This window comes from Ailuropoda melanoleuca, chromosome 3, assembly GCF_002007445.2.
Source record: "Ailuropoda melanoleuca isolate Jingjing chromosome 3, ASM200744v2, whole genome shotgun sequence".
Lineage (NCBI taxonomy): Eukaryota > Metazoa > Chordata > Mammalia > Carnivora > Ursidae > Ailuropoda > Ailuropoda melanoleuca.
In genome coordinates, this window is record NC_048220.1 from 20,505,666 (window position 1) to 20,523,599 (window position 17,934).

At 39.0% G+C, this 17,934-nt stretch overlaps 1 protein-coding gene and 1 pseudogene across 5 annotated transcripts in view; one reads left to right on the forward strand and one right to left on the reverse strand.

The window, feature by feature from the left end:
* The window catches only part of CDC42SE2 (CDC42 small effector 2), a 110,334-nt gene that overhangs the window by 26,379 nt on the left and 66,021 nt on the right, over window positions 1-17,934 (forward strand). For 3 of the 5 annotated variants that reach the window (XM_034655976.1, XM_034655975.1, XM_034655977.1), the window contains exon 2: window positions 8,534-8,701. The exons of 1 other annotated variant lie outside the window; for it this stretch is intronic. The gene's annotated coding sequence lies outside the window, so the exon portion shown is untranslated. The remainder of the gene's footprint in view (window positions 1-8,533; window positions 8,702-17,934) is intronic. One more of the 5 variants, XM_034655978.1, reaches the window with a different exon arrangement.
* LOC100482961 lies at window positions 12,621-16,024 on the reverse strand (annotated as a pseudogene).

Genomic DNA, 17,934 nt, shown 5'->3' on the forward strand with positions numbered 1-17,934 from the left:
TTTTAAGGGTGTGTAAATATCCTCTCCCATTCAATAGTTTGCCTGTTTTGTTGAGGGTTTGCTTTGCTGTGCAAAAGCTTTTTATTTTGATGAAGTCCCAGTAGTTTATTTTTGCTTTTGTTTCCATTGCCTGAGGAGACATATCTAGAAAAATGTTGTTAGGGCCGATGTCGGAGAAACTACTGCTTGTGTTCTCTTCTAGGATTTTTATGGATTCTGTCTCACATTTAGGTCTTTAATCCATTTTTTTAAAAAGATTTATTTGTATATTTGAGAGAGAGAGCAGGAGCAGGGGAGCAGAGGGAGAGGGAGAAGCAGGTCCCCTGCTGAGCAGGGAGCCTGATGTGTTGGGGGTGGGGGTGGGGGACGGTTCCATCCCAAGACTCTAGGATCATGACCTGAGCTGAAGGCAGACTATTAATGGACTGAGCCACCCAGGCACCCCTAGGTCTTTAATCCATTTTGAGTTTACTTTTGGGTATGGTGTAAGAACATGGTCCAGTTTCATTTTTTAACACATAGCTGTCACATTTTTCCAGCACCATTTTCCAGCACCATTCGCCCACTGTATATTCTTGCTTCCTTTGTCATAGATTAATTGGCCATGTAGGTGTGGGTTTATTTCTGGGCTCTGTATTCTGTTCCATTGGTCTATGTGTCAGTACCATACTATTTTGATTACTACAACGTAGTAGTGTATCTTAAAATCTGGGATTGTGATACCTCCAGCTTTGTTTTTCTTTTTCTGGATGTGTTCTGGTTTATAAAAATGTCTATTAAGATATGGTACACAAAACAAGATGCCATATTCCTGAACTTGTGAATCTGAAATGATAGGCCTAAGTTCCTTTTCATGATGTGGAGGTACAAGCAGAATTGTTAACTTCTTTAGTGTAAGTGCCCTAAAGGGAAGGTGCCTGATACACTGGAAGAGCACGTAATACAGATTTGGGGGTTGGGGAAAGCTTCCTGAAGGAAGTGATAGCCAAATGAAGTTCTGAAGACTATGCCAGGCAGAGGTGGACAGCAACTGTGATGCCCTGTAGTCACAAGAGGGAGAACGTGGTGTTTCGTGGAACAGAATGAAATTGAAAATGAATGGCACAGCTATGAGGCATTGAGTGGAAGAGGCAGTAAATGATGTTAAAGGGAAAACTGGGGACCATGTCATAAAGGCCCTTATAAACTGTATTAACTGAACTGTTCTTGAGAGTAATAGTCATTAATGGCAGTTGTAAGTAAAAAAAATTAAACACGACCAGCCATTCATTTTAAAAGGATCATTCTGTCCCAAATGCCAGTGAATGGGAGGGGCTAAGATGTGCCAGGAGATCTGTTAACATGTATAATGGTGTTTTTTAGTTGTGATGGTGGTGCCTAGACCTTGAGCAGTGGCTCTTGGGTTGGAAAGAAACAGACTGGAAAAATAGTTCAGAGAATTCCATTGTGTTTGGCTGTAGCAGGGAGAGATGGGAAGGTAGGAGTCAAGGATTTGGTTTGAGAAACTGGGTAGATGACAGAATTCAATGAAAATCATTTGAATGGGCGGGGGGGGGGCGCCTGGGTGGTTCAGTCGGTTAAACATCAGCCTTCTGCCCGGCTTGTGTCATGATCCCACATCGGGCTTCCTGCTAAGCAGTGAGCCTGCTTCTCCCTTTGCCTACTGCTCCCCCTGCTTGTGCGCTCTCTTCTCTCTCTCTCTCAAATAAATAAAACCTTTAAAAAAATCATTTGGGATTGAATAGAGGAGTGGTGGGGAAGAAGTGGGGTTCAGTTAAGCTGGAGACAAAGATAGCACATGCAGGTGGGGTGTACTATATGCATTTGGTTATGTGAGGTTGAACTGAAAGACATCTAGGCTGGAGAACTTTGGGGTTTAGATAGAGCTTTGCTGGGAAAGTAGATTTGGCTGTCATCAGTATACATATGGTAATTGCACTAAGGAGAGTGATCTGAAATAATTTAGAGCATCTGTACAGTGAAAGAGGAGGGCACAGGCCAAAACTCTTAAAGAACTCTGACCTTATTATATTTGAGCTGAACACCTTTGGTGTGTTTGATGGAATTATTTGGGAACCAGGAAAAAAAAAGAAAGAAACCAGGGCCGCTCCAATTTATTTATTTAGTAGAAACCCACCAAAATTGTTTGATTGGAGGAGTGAAGATGATTCTTAAAATATCACCCTTAGTCTCCGTGTCTCAAATTCATGTTATTGGAGATTCTCTACTTTGGAGTAAGGCATTGTTTCTCAAGCAGTTACCTGTTAAAACGTAGATATCCCTAAAAACAGGTAGAATATTAATTGGTGGTGGTGATATTTTTAGGTCAGTAGGTTTTTTTTTTTTTTTTTGAAATTCAGACTGAAGGGACAGATGGGAATTTGAGAAAGATTAGGCTTGGAAACATGACATTGTTGAGTATGGGGCAACAGAGAGACCCTGGATTTGATCATTGAGGTTACCAAGCACCTGGATAAAGAGAGAAGGACAGTGAGAGCCAGAGACTCGTGTGTGTGTGTGTGTGTGTGTGTGTGTGTGTGTGTGTGTGTGTGTAAAATGGGGATGGTGAGTTGGAGAGCAAAGAGGTAATGTCATTAAAAAGAGATAAGAGAACATTTGAGAAGATGAAGAACTAAATAGATGTAAAATCCTGAAAGTATTTCAGTTATGAATTAGGGCAGTCATATAATTTATCATCTAAACTAGGACATATTTAGAAAATATTTTTTACCTAAATTGGGACATATTGAGATAGGGGAATGACTTCTGAGTAATTACATTGTGAAAACTTGCATAAACTGGGGCTATCATTAGCAAGTAAGAACAAATGGTCACTATAGTTATAATGTGCTTATTTCAATATAGCGTAAGAAAATAGTATCTGTTTTAGCTACCATGTGCCAAGCACTGTACTAACTAAGCACTTTATACATGTTAATTACATTCTTAAAATAATCCTCTGAGGTAAGTGGCTGTTGTTTTTATTTATAGTTGATGAAACCAAATCTCAGGGAAGTTTCCCTACAGTTCTCCATGGCAGTCAGACTTGGAAGCAATGAAGTGACAAACAAAATCCAAGTAAACTCTTAAACACTACATTGTACTGCAGTGGCTGTGGGTGTGCATCTGTAATTAAAAATTCCCTTTCACTTGCTCAGAAAATTACTCTCATCATGTTACATCATGTAGTAAATCCCATTCCCCTTCTAATAGCCGTTTATCTGAAGACCTACTTTGTGCCAGACTACGTTCTAGGCATTTTATATGTATTAACATAATTTAAACCTCACAATAGCCTTATGAATTATTTCCTTTTTATAGTTTAGGAGATCGAGGCTTGGTGAGTAACTTTTCTAAACTGAACACATTTAGTGAGTGGCAGAGCCAGAATTCATACTCGGCATGTCATTTTGACTCCAGAGCCTGTTTTCTTAATTGCTCTCCTCTACTGCCTCCTTTAGTCCGAATTCTGTGTATGGACCTGTTTTCATTTCTCTGGGGAATGGGTTTGTTTTGGTGTCTGGTAAGCTTATGTATACCTGTATAAGAAAGTTTCCACAGTGTTTCCAAAATGGTTGTGCAGCTTTGCATTCCCACTGGTCGTCCATCTGTATGATTTCATCCCCCCTTTTCTGTCCTTTTATGAAGGCCTTTCCACCGGTTTTGAAACTCTGGTAGTTAGAAATACATTCATTCTCCCTGTGTAAAAGTTTTGCCTCATTCACAGCTACTCATGTATATACTGTTACTTCTGTCCATTTCTATAATTTAACCCAACCACATCCTACACTTTTAGGGTCCAGGAATGTTAACAGCACCAGCGAACAGTAGCAAGAGGCAAATGTCTTTAATAGTATCACCACTGGCTGGGATATTATTGCCCAGATAACTTTTTTCACTTAAACTGTGTAACTGAATGGTTATATGCCTTTCTTTACAGTGTACTTATGGAGGAAATAAATGGTAACGATTTATTGCAGTGCTGATAGGTCTTACAGTATGTTAAGAATTTGGGGGCAAATTTCTTTAGCTGAGTGTGTAAAATGAAGAAACTGAACAGATTTCTCATAGATCTTTTTTGTTCTTGCCAGATCTGTATTTCTTTGGGAAGAAAGAATTGGCATTTGACAATAAATGAGCAAGGAGATGGAACACATACTTAGTACATATTTTTCTTTCAGTATTAGAATAATCTAATAGGGTCAAGGCCTGATAATATAAGCCTTTATTCATTGAGGAAAAGTGGAAACTTAAACAAAAATGTTACTGTAAGACTTAGGGCTTTAGCTTCTTGTAGTTTGGTCGGCTTAAACCTAAGACTTTTGAATTGCAGTGGATTTGGGCACTTAAAAATAGATTTTTATTTTTAAATTCATAAGAGCATCTAAGGGTTGCAAGGAATCATAAAGTTGGTCTAGATCAACTATCTGGTATTTTCGAATCGCTGCCAGTAATATTCTGACTGCTGATGATAGGTGTCCCAAGGCAGGATGTTCCCTTGGAGGCAGCAGTGACTCAGAAAGATGTCCTGATATGTGGAAAATAGAGCCTCTGCTCAGTCATTCTAGTTGTGCCATTTGTGCTGATGCCGAACTAGCATAATTTTTCTCTGTGACTGCCCTAAAAGTATTCTAAAGTAGCGCTCTTAACTAATTTCTCTAAAGATGAAGCCCTTTTTTCCATAGCAGTGTGATGGAACTGAAGACTGATAACTTGGAGAATAGATACCTCTGGATAGAGATGGGCTTACATGCTTTTGGTATTACCTAAATTAAAATTAATGATTAAATTCAGCTGAAGACATAATGTAATCTGCTCTGTTATCAGTATAAATAACAGGTAGATAGGAATAGTGGTGCCATTTAATAAGGTGTAAAAAGCACCAAGCCATGCCAGCAGTTAACAATTAGAATGGATCTGATTTCATGATTTCTTCATTAATTCTAAGCAGCATATGAAATACATTATAGTAGTGATACTGAGATGAATGCTAATAAAATTACTGTATTAAAATGTTTTTGGTTGACCGTGAATTTTTTTTTTTAATCTAATTCCTACCAAATGTAATGAAAGTCTGGGGTACTTTGTGGACTGCAATTGAATGAGTAATAATGAAATCCACTAAAATTTCTTTTTGCCCATGACAAATTATATGGGGTTAGCTAGAGTCCAATTTTTGGTATATGCTTTCTTTGTGATTGATAATTCTGGTTTTGATCTTTAGCATTGAGATAATATACTTTTCAATGGAATTATTTTCCAGAAATAAAGATAGTGGCCATGATTTTCATAGTTAATGTATTGAAAATGTCTTGCCTTTCATATTAATCAGTTTTGCTATCAGTTATTAATAGGCAATGAATTTGTTTTAAACTTAAAATTAACTGCACATATTTAACTGGTCAGTTTAATAAATTTTGAAGTTTTTATACCTGTAAAATTATCACAGTATTCAAGATAATGAAAATATCTGGTACCTCCAAAAGTTTGTTTTTCAGCCATTTGTAGGCCTTCTTGTCCACCATCCTCTATTCCCAATCAACTGAATTGCTTTCAATCTCTAGAGATCTAGAGTTTTGTGTATATGGATTCTACAAAATGTACTCTTGTTGTGGCTTCTTAATTATTTTGAGATACATAGATGTTAAATAGTGTATAATCATTATTTTTCTTACAAGTAGTATATTGAATGGCTTTACCATACTTAGTGTATCGATCCACCTCTTGATGGATAATTGGGTTTTCCAGTTTTAGGTATTAAAAATAAAGGGGCTAAAAACAGTCTTTTGTGACATAGACTTTCATTTCTGTTAGGCAATACCTAGGAGTGGAATAGCTGGGTTTATGTTAAGTGTGTGTTTAATTTTTTTAAGAAACTGCCAAACTGTATTCTAAAGTGGTTTTACCGTTTCACATTCTCATCAATAGCATATGATAGTTCTACTTGGTCCATATCCTTGCCAACATTTTTATTTTCCTAATGAATGATGATGTTAAGGTATATTTTCATGTGCTTATCTGCTGTGTGCACATCATTGGTGAGTATGTTAAGATCATTGCTCCTTTTTAAAATTGGGTTTTCTTAATGAGTTTTGAGCATTCTTTCTTGTATTCTTTCTGGATACAAGTCCATTTTCAGATAATGAGATTTGCATCTATTTTTTTTTTTTTTTAGCATGTGGGTTGTCTTTCATTTTGTTAAATGTCTTGCAGATAGCACAATATAGTAATTTTAATGAAGTCCTATTTGTCACTTTTGTCTTTTACATATCATACTTTTGTGTTTTATCTAAGAAATTTTTGCCTAAGTTAAGACCACAAAAGATTTCTACCATGTTTTCTTCTTGGAAGTTGATAGTTTTAGGTTTTATCTTTATGCCTATGATCGATTTTTGAGTTAATTTTTATATGTGGTACAAGGTATGGACATCCAGTCATTCCAGCTTCATTTGTTCCTTTCCCCACTGAACTGCCTTTGCAGAAAATCATTTGACTGTATATATGTAGGTTTATTTCTGGGCTGTCAGTTTTGTTTTATTGATCTATTTGTCTCTCTTCAGTACCACACTGTCTTGATATTTGCAGTTTTATAATAAATCTTGAAGTTGGGTAGTATAAGGCTTCCAGTATTAATGATCTTTGAAGTTGTTTTGGCCGTTCTAGCTCATGTGCATTTCCATGTGAATTTTAGAATCAGCTGCTCAATTTCTACAAAAACTGCTGGGATTTTGATTAGCAATGCATTGAATCTTTTGCTCAAATTGGAGAGAATTGACTGATCAATGAATCTTTGAACATAGCGTATCTCTACATTTATTTGTAATCTTTACACATCATTTGATAATTTGTAGTTCATTTTTTCCAGTGGTACTACTTCCAAAGGTGGATTTTCTGATTGTCTTTGAGCAGTTGTTCTATAGAAACAGTCGATTTTTAAATTCTAGCCATCTCTTTTCTTAATTTTGTTTTCAGATGAAGTGAAGCATCCTAGTTCATTGTTTAGATTGGAATACTCATGTAAGCTTACAAAATGTAATGGGTCAGTATCTTGCAAGGAGTGACTGGTATTATCCCCAGTATTTTGTCTTCATTTTTTTAAAAAAAGATTACTTATTAGAGAGAAAGCAGGTGGAGGGGCAGAGAGAAAGAATCTCAAGCAGACTCCCCGCTGAGCACAGAGCCCCATGCCGGGCTTGATCTCACAACCCTGAGATCATGAGCTGAGCTGAAATCAAGTCAGACACTTAATCGACTGAGCCACGCAGGCACCCCATTTTTTAAAGTAATCTCTACACCCAGTGTGGGGCCCAAACCTACAAACCTGAGATCAAGAGTCACATGCTCTACCTACTGAGCCAGCCAGGCACCCCCGTCTTCATTTTTTAAAATGAAATATTAATATTCCTCATAATATGGAACCTTAAAACTTCAGGCTACCATTACGTAAATAGTTGAATTTGTAGGTAATTTCAGGAAAGTAATTGATTCTGAAGGAGGAATTGTTATTTGTTTTTATGGGATTCTGAGAATTCATTCAAATAACATATTTTAGAGAATCAAGTACTTTGGTACTGGTTTTGGGAGAATGAAGGAAAGTATATGATAATGACTTTGAGGTTTGAGATTTATGCACATGAATCACAGTGCAGCTTACCGAGATGCCAGAGACTGAGGAAGCAATGAATTTGGGATTATCAGTTCAGCTTGGACATGGTAGATTTTGGGTCTCTTGTTTGTTGGCTGTGTTAAGTGATTATATTTTTATTTGGAGGCTTGTAAATGAAGACTCTGTCTTAGGTTAAAAATATGTCTGAGGTCACACAGCTAGTTATATGCAGAATTAGAACTCAAACCTAGGGCCTGCTGATTTCAAAACCAATGTTATTAGCCCTATACTATATTGTATTGTCAAGGCAGAACAACATGCTTGGCTTTGATAGTAATAAATGTTCCCTGTAAGCTATTATAAAAATATAGCAGAGTTTGCAAAGTCAGATGCCAACAGGATCCAGACGGATAACTGAGTTGTGTTATGAGAGAGTGATGACATCTGCAGGCAACTGCAAAGCCTGTGACCCATCCAAAGGATTAGCTGCTAATCAACTCCAACAGATTGTTACCACGTGGGAATGTGGGCCCATTATTGCTAGACCTTTTTTTTTTTTTTTAAGAGAGGTCAGAAATCTTGATAGTCATGTTGAGTCGTCTTCTGATTTATAAATGTAAGCAGCTGTCCTTTAACATGCTGTGTAGGTCAGCCTTATTTGGGTCTGGATTCTACCCAGTGGGCAGATTTTGCTAAGAGTTGTACCTAGTATACTGTGGACACAACAATGAATTTATATGATGTGACAGGGTGGTAACCATGATAGGCCACTACACTCTTTGAAATGCAAGTTGCTTAGTTTGAACATGGGGCTTATTGAATCTGGTATTTAAGTTCAGTTTTCTTATGGATCAATTAATTATAGCTGGGGGAAGAGGTTCCCTTTAGCTTTTTGCCTCCTAATTGCATGCTTTCGTTTGCACATAGGGCCAGTTGCGAGTTTGTGGACGTTTGACTGAAACCTGGAACCCATATGAGAAGAAACGTTCAAGGAACAACTTCTGTTGACAGTGAGTCTGCAGTCATCTATATGCATAATATGGAATGTTCTCAACCCAGAGATAGCTAAATGGGTGACTCCGTTGACAAGCAGTGGTGAGTCTGACTGTCCCCTCTGATAACTAAATCCTTTTCATAAAAAGAGACCTCCTCCTCCTCCATTGTTAGCATTTACTCTCTGTTGAATAGTAAGTTAATTTTTGTATTACAGAGAATGACAACATTGCAGTTTAGGAAAGTTCCTTGTCCCTAACAGTGTATTTAGTGTATGATTGCAGTTTGACTTTTCTATTAAGTTAGACTCATCCTTTCCTTTGCCATTGTATTTTTCTCTTTTATTTCTTTGCCTAATTATACCATCTTCTGAGGCCCGTCTTCTTGAAATACTCAGCTAACAGTAAAATGATGGTCGTGATAATTAACAGCATCTGCTCTAATCTTGGTTAATGGTAGGTGTGCTTGCTTTTGGAATCATTTTAGGAATAGATCCAGTTTTGGCCACTGAGTAGAAGGGAAGTCTGTAAGAGGATTCTGGGAAAGGTTTTCATGGTTTTGAGAGAGAAGGAGAGTTGATCCCTTTTCCGCCTGGAGGTGGTTTTCTCTGGATGAGACATCTGGAACTGCTGTAGCCATTTTGCTACTAGCCTGAAAGTGATGCCCTTATGTAAAGGAAGGCAGAGGCAAGAGAACGGCAGAGAGGTAGAACTGGAGCTCCATGTGAGATACGTAGAATTACCCTAACTGTGGATTCCTTGTTATGTGAGATAATAAATTTCCTGAAAGTTAAGCAATTTTGCCTGTAAGGTTTTCTGTTACTTGTAGAAATCCTCTTATTTGATTCTCCTCTTTCTGATTACACACTGTCTTTAGTGTTTCATGTATTTATTTCTCATGTCTTGTGCTGTCCGGTAATGCTCCTTTGTGTATGTTGCTTTTGAAGCACATTGTAAACTTCGTGAAGTTAAGGGCTATGTTTATATCCCTCCTGTGTCTAATACCAGTATGGTCTTCTTAATAAAGCCATGAGTGCATATTTACTGAATTGAATTGTTTGAACAGTCGAGTATTTGAAAAACCATTCTACAGAATTGAACAATTACAGAGATTTCCTTCCTTCCTTCCTTCCTTCCTTCCTTCTCTACCCCCTTCCTTCCGTCCTTCCTTGTTTTATTTCAGAGAGAGAAAAAGCTTGCGAGCTAGGGGAAGGGCAGGGAGGGAGAAAGAGCATCTCAGGTAGACTCCCCGCTCATGACGTGAGCCAAAACCAACTGACTAAGCCACCCAGGCGCCCCTACAGAGATTCTCTTCTAATTCCAATCGTTTTCTTTAACCACACCATTTCCTTGCAGGATTATAAATGAAGTTTGGCTTTTAAGATGATTATTGTATAACACATATTGAAGTGGTTAGTTCTACTTTAAAAAAATGGTGCTTGTATTTTGCTGTTTGTTTTTCTTCAACGTTACTGTCAATATCAGATCTTTTCCTATATATTTGAGTACTGGTTTTCAGTGTAATAAATTTCCCTATCTTCTCTGTTATAAAAACAGGATAGTTTATGTTCTGTTGTCCCTGCTAATTATAGGAATAGGGACGTAAAAAGTAAGAAACATAGTATTTCAAAAATAATTAGTATTTGGCTTTGAAATGCACATTCACAAAAAGGCTTCGCTTTAAGGCGTACATCTCTGCTCTGTTCTTAGGACCTAGTTGTTTGTCCGTGTGGGTGGGGGTAGGTTTCATGGTGAATCTAGTACCTTGTGAGAGGAGTCTTGAGTTACAGGATGGATTATTTAGTTGCTTCTATTTTAAGGCTCTATGAAACAAAAACACTTTTTTTCCTAACTCAAGATATTCATGTACTCTTCACTATTTAAATTTTACTGTTGTAATCTTGAAAATGTCTGATGTAAACCTCTTTGCTTTGAGAAAATGTATGATGTGGTTTCTGTTGTGTTAAAAAGGAAAATCATAAAGCCTGTGGGTAATTTGGTAATACATTTTGAACCCTTGAAAATGTGATTTTCATTCAGGGAAGAGTTAATTTTTTTTTTTTCCTTGATGGGTTGTTATTAAGATTCGGGGGGATAACTTTTTAAGAAGGTAGTGAAAGTTGTATGATATGTTTAACCTGTCAATTTCACTAAGGTCAACTTTAATGTACTTTATTTCATAAATATTCCCAAGAGTCTGTCAGAATGGAACATGTGCCTTCACCCAAGGCAATCGCAGCAGGCATGTGATCTAAGCTAGATGAATCAGAATGATCTTAGGGTATTTGTTAGGAATTTCTGGGATAAAAGCACTTATATTTTTTGGCTGAATTTCAACAGAAATCAAAATGTACGGTCATTAAACTTCTGGCAGCAACCTTCTGACCATAAAAGAAAACCAGTGGAATAAGAAGCAAAGACTGAAGGAGTAGAACAGAGAAAAACCATGCCCTGACCACTAGATCCAGTCTTTCTTGAAGATAGTTTATCTGTAGACTTTATTAGTTTACATGAGCCATTAAGTTCCAGTTTAATCCAGTTGGCTTTGGCTTTTATGTTTCATGTATATGAAAACATCTTAACTGATGCGTCCTTTATCATCACCCATTCTAAACTATATAATGGTAACTCAAAGGACTTAATAAAACTTGAATTGTGAATTAGGCAAGTTAAGTCTTTGGTAATGCAGTCCATTCTCAGGTGTGTGAGGTGGCAGATAAAGCTGTTTATTGATTGATTACAAGGATTCAGGTATTAAGTAGAAGAGTTAAGGTGGTAAATAAATACACAGTCCATGCCATTGCTAAGTAGTTTATTGTTAACTGGAATAGGCTGACATGATGTGAGTAATCCTACTAGTGTATAATAAGGTTATTAACTGAGATTAACAATCTCTTACTAAACAAGATTAGGGTTGTAGAAGGAGTATCCATCATCTCTTGTGATTAGCTCTCTTTTGGAGACTCCTACTGAACCCTTGCTACCTCTGAAGCTACTAAAATAATTGTGGGGAACCTGGAATTGGCAACCTTAAAAAATATATATATATATTATATAATATATATATAATTATTATTCATTTTTTCCTAATAGAGCATTAGAAAAATAGGGGCGCCTGGGTGGCACAGCGGTTAAGCGTCTGCCTTTGGCTCAGGGCGTGATCCCGGCATTCTGGGATTGATCCCGGCATTCTGGGATTGATCCCGGCGTTCTGGGATCGAGCCCCACATCAGGCTCCTCCTCTATGAGCCTGCTTCTTCCTCTCCCACTCCCCCTGCTTGTGTTCCCTCTCTCTCTGGCTGTCTCTCTCTGTCGAATAAATAAAATCTTTAAAAAAAAAAAAAAAAAGAAAAATGTACAGTCCTCAATCCCTTATTCAGATTTTTTGTTTGTTTGTTTGCCTTATTCAGAATCTTGAGGCTGGATATACTGGGGGTTTCAGAATTCTTCGGATTTTAGAAAGGTAAATACAGTGCACACACTATTAATATCTCTTTTTTACTCAAGGAAGAGACAAGGTGGTTTCTCTTATTAATCATACAAATAATAATACCTTACATGAGTTGAACTGCTAAATGACATACTCTGTATACTTTTCAACATTATCCTATTTAACAGTTTTTTTAGTAATAGCAATAAAACACGAGGGACATTCATTTCATTTCTTTTTCTGTTCAAACTATGAGAACATAACTTTCTTAACATTTAAAAAATCCCCTTTCCTTTGATTTCACCTACACATCCCCCATCTCATTTTTCCCATTTCTTAAACGTCTTTATTGCATTGCGTGCACCTTTACAAGACTACAGAATCTACAAGTAATTACACCTGACATCTAAGTAGAGCTTAGAATATCAAAGTCTTCTCACCTAAAGGTTTCCTCACGTCACTGATAATTCTTCAAAAAGGAAAAAAAAATGCTCTTCACTCATACATTCCATACTTGCACGTTTCATCAGCAAATCAGCAAGGTGGGTTTTTCTTTTCGTTCAAAACAAGATTAGATAGAGAGTTCTACAACCTACAAGTCTGGGAACCCTGGGTACTGTTTTGCTCTATAAGAAGGTCTTTTGTGGAATAAAAGTTTATATAATTTGTGGTTGATTTCAGTCCATACTGTGTTGAGTCATTAGTTATCACTGGGAAGTGAACTCCGTCATCAAAATAAGGATTTTTATAGCTCTGAAGAGACAGCAAATACATCTGTGTATGTCAGGGTTCTTTCTGTTGGAATCATTTTGACTACAGTACAGCTGTTGGTGCGGTAGCCGTCTGTTTTGTTTTCTTGTTGGTGAGGAGTAGAAACTAACATAAGTTGGTGAAGATTTGGTGGAGCCATAATACAAACCTTTATATTTGGCTTTCTTTTGGTTATTGTAATATCCCATGGGTTGTATTACATAGGTGGTCATATCGTATTCAGAGCGAGGGTTTCTGATTCCTAACCATGCTTGTGAGGAGGAGATGTAGTTGATGAATGATGGGTGTCATCTGTTGGTCAGTGGTAGACAAAGAAGGATGCGAATTGGTCTCTAACGTGAAATAAAGGTACAACAAAATAGTTTTGATTGCACCCATCCTTTTTAGAAATGCTTTGGGAGGTCCTGATTGCCATAATGTATTCAAGACCTGGGCTGCTGCCTTTACCACTTCCAGTGATGATCTGTCTCCTCTGCCCTTGGTTATGTGTTCTACCTTCTGTATCCCTCCTGAGTTGGCCAGGACTTTGTTGTTCTCCATGTTTTTGCTGGTAACCTCATGCAGAGCACAGCAGATGGCTTTCATAATCTCATCAGACAGTACATGGGGCCAGTACTACTGGGATGCTGGTTGGCCAGGTCTCTCATGTTAATTTACCTGTGAGCTTCTTGTTCCAAACATCTAGCACCGTATCCCTCGAAGCAGTTGCTTCAGGTGGAGCATCTATCATTATCTGCTCTCAGAAGTCCTACAAGGATGGGGACCCCTTTGTCTTTGTGGATGGTCACCTGGGTGTACTCTGCAAACCAGTTTCCAGCAAGGAGGCTCTGGAGAGATCAGTAGAGCCTTCCAAGGTAGCTGGCATGAAACTCTCTGGTAGAAGAGTCAGATAAGGTTTTACCACTAATGGATGCCTCAGCGTCTCAGCCCCTTGGGAGGACTTTGGCAGTCTTGGGATCTGACCAACTCCATCCTATTGATCCTCTTGTGTCCGTCTGTTTTTTTTCACCCCTTGACAGCCGGCTCCAAGTCCTTGCTGGGAGATTCTTTTCCTGGTAAGGCGTCTAGTTAATTCAGCCCCGGCCAGCCAGACCTGAGGGGCCTCCAGTTGCAACTGACTGGACGGGTTCCATGGGGTGCAAATGCAGTTCACCACAGTCTTGGCGTTGTAATCACATGCGTTCACACACATGTGGATCCCATGCAAAAGTGCGTTTACTAGCACCTCACAGGATCGTATTTGCTTCTTCACTTCCTCCCCTGTGGAGCTGGCAACCTTTCGTATTAGGCAGAGCAAGTGAAGTCTGAAATTTAATTTTGTGATCATGAAAATAAGAGCTCTTCCATCCAGAATAACTGGAACATTGACAGTGTTTGTTAAGGTTGAAAGAACATCTTGATTGGTCGTCGTCTTTATAACATCACATGGAGATAAATTCCAAAGAACTCCTGTAACAAATTCCTTTACTTCTGCATCAGTAGATTTTCTGATCAGTTGGAACAAGGCAGGTATCCTACCAACATTTTTTTATTGTTATTTTATTTTCATCTGTAGACTTGCCAAAAACAAGGTTTTGGAGGGCATCACAGCATTCCTCCAGACTTAGAAAACTCGTCCAGAAAGTCAACCGGATGCTTGATTCTTCCTTACCTGTACACCTCTATCTGTACTTTGTTGTTGCCAAAGCACAGGTGTTGTAGGTAGGCTGCCGCATTTGCCTCAGCTGATGGGAAGGGGGCTGCAGCATGTGAATGACTTCAGGCAGCTTGGGGTCATGCCAGGCAAACTCCCTGGGGTCTTTCTGAGTACTACTGTCTATTGATGGGGATCCTGTGGTGCCAGCATCAGCTGGTGTTGCATGCTGAAGCCTGTTACCATTGCTCTCCAGCACTTGGTGCCGTATTGGCCTGTAGGGCTCCATGCAGGTAGCTCTTGTGTTCAGAGCATAATTATTTCTTTGTTATATAAGGGTGCTTTGCTGGCTGGACATCCTTTGCACGTTTCCAACACCTCCTGTACCTGTGCAATACAGTGCTGCCTGTGATCTTTGGAGTTGCACAGGTCTATGGTTTGGTCTGCAATAACATTGGGCTGTAATAGGTCTTCTCCTCTGATACAGGAGTGATGGGCAGGTTGGGAGACAGCTGAACGAAGATCTTTACCAGGCTGGTTGTACTGAATAGCGTAGGAACTGTAAGCCTTTCAGGCCGTCTGACCGAAGTGGAACCATACTCTTTGTAAATGGCATACTGCTGCTGTCCATGTTGTTCCATGTCATGAACAGTCCTTTACGGTGAAGGTCACAGATGCTGTGGTGCGGTGGTCATCTGTGAGTGTTTGGGGAATAGTGACCCCCACATGGCCTTGGAATGGGAAGCTACTTGAGTCTGTGCCTCCCATCAGTATCAGTGGGGACCCTACTTCGGTGGTGGTTTGGTACTGAGAGGTTGATCTGTTGGGATTAAAGTCTGCTGGGAGGTGACGGATCCAGCCCGATGTACAACTACTGGGGAAGCAAGTCTGTATGCAGAGTATGGAGAGGCTGCCAGCTGAGCAGGTGTAATGGGGTGAAGGAATGTGCACTGGGGTTCAGTGCTTGGGAGTCACTCACTGACAGCCAAATCAACTCTCCAGAGAAGTTTGCTGTAACCTCTTTGAAGGAGACATGCCTCCTGATAACAAAAGAAAGACCGCTCTAGATGGATCTGAACTAACTCTTCTTATGGCTTGATTCATCACTGATGGCTGAACTAGTGTTTGTCCTTCAGCTCTTGAGTTTCTCACCAAGTGGTTATTAGTTGATCCTATGAACGAATGCTATCGTCTGTTGTCTGTCTTACTCAAATTCTAGCTGTTATGGAAACTCCTTGCTGCCTGGTATCCACTCTTGGAATAAGAATTCACTTGTGTTGAACTTCTTGAGTTACCCAATGATCTTTCATGGAGAGATGTCTGTGCTGGTGAGTAGAGGGTCCCTTATGCTGATGCTGTCCTGATGACATCGTTGTTGGGATGGACAGTGTCCGAAACTCCAGGTTCCTTTATATCAGTATTTCGTACATCTGTTGATCTCCAAGGAAATGACTTCTCAATTGAGCTGCTCCTTCAGGAAAGCTAGAATAGTGGTGACTGTGGTGTCTGATTTCATTCCTGGGCCAGTGGAGGCAGCTTCCTTTCTGTGCTTGCCCCTCCTCCACCAATGAGACCTGCTCAGGAGTGGACATTCCTCCTTCCAGGTTAGGCAGTGGCTGTTGTCACTCTGGGAATGAGTCCGTCTGCACCGAGGGGTTGCGGCTGCAGTACTGAAAAAATTTAAAAAGTGGATGCGGGGCTGCCCGACCCTCCCTCCCCCACATACTCCCTCCCCTGAACTAGCTCTCCCATTGTGGTGGCTAACTTTCACCTCTGCCCTGTGCGCGTGGTGTCATCTCTGCGGCCAGCATTGACAAGGACTCATTTTTATACTTGAGAAAACTTAGAGACATTAGGTGATTTTATGGATTTTGATGTAGCTGGGAAGTGATAGAGTTGAGATTATACTCTGTATCTGTTTGGCTGTGGTATCCACATGCTTCACCTCTGTTGCATTGCCTCTTCATGCTGCTGTACTGCTTAAATTCTTCTGTTTATTGTTAACATTAGTAAGATGATTATTCTTTAAGTTTAATCAGCCAACCTAGCAAATTCAGTTAGTATTTCTAATAGTCTTGCACTTGATTCACTTAACTTCTCTGGGAACATTGTCTGTTTGTAACTAAACATAATTTTAAGTTTTGCTTATCCGTTTCAAATTTTATATCATATTAGTTCACTTACTGGTTACATTGGCTAGAACTTGTGGAACGTTGTGATTACAGTGAGCATTCTGTCTTATTAATTAATGCATCTAATGTTTCACTAAATGCTTACCATTATTTGGAACATTGATATTATTTCACCTCTAAGCATGAAGCCAGACTTTTAGTATTCTTTATAAATAAAATATACAAGGGATTGTATTTTCTTAAGAGTCTTAAGGATTCTGTTTTCTTAAGAGTTTTTAAAAATCCTGGGTGCCTGGTGGTTCAGTCAGTGAAGCATCTGCCTTCAGCTCAGGTCATGATCTCAAATAAATAAATAAAATCTTAAAAAAAAAAAAAAACTTTAAAAAAATCCTATTTGGACATTTTTGTAAGCCAGATTTTAAAGTCTTATTTGTTGGGGCGCCTGGGTGGCTTAGTCATTAAGCATCTGCCTTCGGCTCAGGACATGATCCCAGAGTCCTGTGATCGAGCCCCGCATCGGGCTCCCTGCTCTGCTGGGAGCCTGCTGCTTCCTCTCCCAGTGCCCCTGCTTGTGTTCCCTCTCTCACTGGCTCTCTCTCTCTCTCTGTCAAGTAAATAAATAAATAAAATATTTAAAAAAAAAAAAGTCTTATTTGTTGCTGTCAAAATTGCTACAAACTAAAACTTTCTGTTACTTCTACCTACTTATACCACACTTCATTTATTTTTTAAGATTTTATTAGTATGAGCGGGGGGAGGGGCAGATGAAGAGGGAGAAGGAGACTCCCTGCTGAGCGGGAAGCTTGATGTGCAGGACCCTAAGATCATGACCTCAGCTGAAGGCAGACGCTTAACCAACTGAGCTACGCAGGCGCCCCGTACCGCACTTCATTTCTAATCTCTCATAGTCTGTACGTACATCTTTTACCTCTTCAGTATATTCATTTTTATACATTTAAAAATATGTTTATTATACCTCATAACTTGCTGAGTTATATTTATTATTTTTATATTTTTTTTGTGGTGGGCTAACATGTAGTAGCAGCTCGGTGAATATATGTTGAATAAGTTAATTTTTATAATTATCTGATAGTGAAGCATCTTGATAAGCCTTTGTTTTGGCTAATGATAGGAAATTATTACGTCAGTTTTAGAGATGGAAAAAAACCCAGAAAATACATATTTATTATTGTTGTAGTTTTTTGGTTTTGTGGTCATGTGGCTGATTTCAGATCTACCAAATTCCCTGACTTGATAGCATCTTGCTGTGGGTACCAGTCTTTTCAAAACTCTCTGGTGGGTTTAGGTATTCCCCCCCACTCCCGCTCTGCTTGCGCACGCGCTCTTCCTCTCTCCCTCCCTCCCTCCCA